The 2,524-nt window shown below is 25.0% G+C and overlaps 1 non-coding gene across 1 annotated transcript; it reads right to left on the bottom strand.

The window, feature by feature from the left end:
* Positions 1 to 2,452: 2,452 nt before the first annotated feature.
* TRNAH-GUG (transfer RNA histidin (anticodon GUG)) lies at positions 2,453 to 2,524 on the bottom strand. Its single transcript has one exon. It is a non-coding gene; the product is annotated as a tRNA-His (tRNA).

Genomic DNA, 2,524 nt, shown 5'->3' with positions numbered 1-2,524 from the left:
GATGATTCGTGTTGCTATTCCAAATCTAGGATTATAAGATTGTAATGGGGTTGGATATTTCAGATTTACTAGAGTAAGGATATTTCAGATTTCATAGTATGTTATTTATTATAAATTAGTTTTATAAAATTAAATTAAACTTAAATTTATTTTTAATATGATATTAGAATTATTTAAAATTTATTATAATTTAACTTATTAGACGATTTATTAATTATGAGACATAAGATAATTTTGAATTAGGTAACTATTAATTAAGTTTAAATATTTCAAAATTACATGGGCTTAAATATCATACCAAACAATATCCATAAATTTCTCGAATCCACATAATGTTCCGCACGCGAAATCAGACTTCGATAAAAAAAAAAAAAATATATAGAAGAAAAAACAAACACGTGAACCCACAGTACTTTGGGATTAAATCTAGTGATATTATTTTGGATTTTGTATGCACCTTATGGAGTTTGGGCACATCTCTCTGTTTTCTTTAATATTTAGTCATAAATTAAATAAAACTAATCAGATGTCATAATTCGAATATTATTTTATTAAATGTAGATTGATAAAATTATATTTATAAAAAAATTCTATTTTAATTAAGAATATTTTGGAAAAATATATTAGAGCCTTAGAAATATTTTATTTAAATTGAAGAAGAGAATAAAAAAATGCGAAATAAACATAATATTTTTTTTGAAGATAGACTAAATTTTTTATTAAATAATAATTAATTTAAAGATAAAAAAATTAAGTTAGATATTATTTTATAAATTAAAATATTATTAATATTTAAAATAATTTTAATACAAAATTATAAAATAATTTTTAAATTGGTATCGAATTAGCTACTCACTTCTTAACTACTAATTACTTTAAATTTAGTTTTAATTAAATTTTAATTAAATTAATAGCTAATTTATAATCTTAAACATATGTAGTGGTAAATCATCAAGAATCCATGTATCATTCTTTACCAGGGACTTCATATTATTCTTTCATAGCTTGACACCATTTTGGTTTAGAAAGAGCCTAGTGTGTGTGGCTTAATTGTACTATCACAGGTGTGATATGCTACATATGTTTTGACTTAAAAATGTCTGTTGCAAGTTTTCATAGGATGAGGTTTAAGCTCATGTGGGTAAGAGTATTATAATTTACAAGAAAGAGCTAATAATAACTAACATAATTTTTTTATGGATAAGTAATAAATAAATTAATATGGAACACTTGAGGGTGTCTAACACGATTATAAAGAGAAGGTTCAATAAAGAGGATCTTTACCAAACCTACAAGACTTAAGAGAACCACGCATCCTTGTGTTCCAAAATCAACATCATGAGAATAGTTCTTCCAAAAATATCTTCACTAATAACTACATTAAGAACCAACTATCAGGAATTTTTATTTCAGATATACTTAGCTGCAAAAACCTGCAATGTAATTGACTGCACAAACCATCATTTATATTGTTTTTTGTTAACTTCAAAAAATCGAGGCTATTCCTATTCTAGTTCTAGTGCAAGAACTAACACAATGAGTTAAATAGGAGTATAAGAAGATAGGTGACTTGAAATAAGAGGGGGTGAATTATTATTTTTTAAGATTTTTGCAAATATTAATGTTAGATTAAAAAACTAAATTAAATCAACTAATTGATTTACCTGTTTAACTATTATAAAAAAATAACATGTATATTATCAAAATATGGACAAGTTGTTTGAGGATTCAATTTTACACGCAAAACACTTAAAACATATATGACAATATCAGAGTAAATGAGAGATAACATAAGAGAATTATATTGATTCACTAATAACTACAACAATCAAACAATAGTGCAAGAACCAAAAGTATTGATTTTCAAACTTTGAAAAACACACAACATTCTTAATGACAAAAAATCAAATTGATCACTATTATATGGATTGTTAAAGTCGATGACTAAATGATTTTTTTTTCTTGTAATGAATCTTGTTAAGTATTTAAATAAAAAGGAAAATAATTTATTTATAAGGAGAAAATTAAGAACCAAACGTAAAAAAAAAATACAATGCATATAATATAATGTCAGGCATGCAAATTAAGATATTAGAATTCAATTGGAAAGTTCAGCATGGACACAAAATCATGGTAACTGATTTTGAAGGTAAAAATCAAGGTTCTCTCCTGATATTTTTAATCCCCATAATTGGTTAGGTAGCAAGGCTTTAACTCTCAAACTAAAACTTATGTTAACTATATATCATAGATATATTTTAGCAAAACATTTTCTTATACTCACTTCCTATTAAATGCTATATTTATACTTTAATAGTTTCCAGCAAATCTTATAAAACAATAATAAAAAAGTATACTTAAAAATATATTTTGAACTGACAATTAGTTTGTTGAAACAAGGTTTTTTTTTCTCATTTACCAGCATTCGGAAACGATTTGGTAAAAAAATGAGTGTGGCTGCTGGGATTCGAGCCCAGGTCTCCACGGCCACAACGTGGAATTCTCACCACTAAACTACAGCCAC

This window comes from Phaseolus vulgaris, chromosome 3 (genome assembly GCF_000499845.2).
Source record: "Phaseolus vulgaris cultivar G19833 chromosome 3, P. vulgaris v2.0, whole genome shotgun sequence".
In the NCBI taxonomy this organism is placed as follows: domain Eukaryota; kingdom Viridiplantae; phylum Streptophyta; class Magnoliopsida; order Fabales; family Fabaceae; genus Phaseolus; species Phaseolus vulgaris.
Note: the sequence above shows the minus strand (reverse complement) of the source record. Positions and strands in the feature narration are given on the sequence as shown.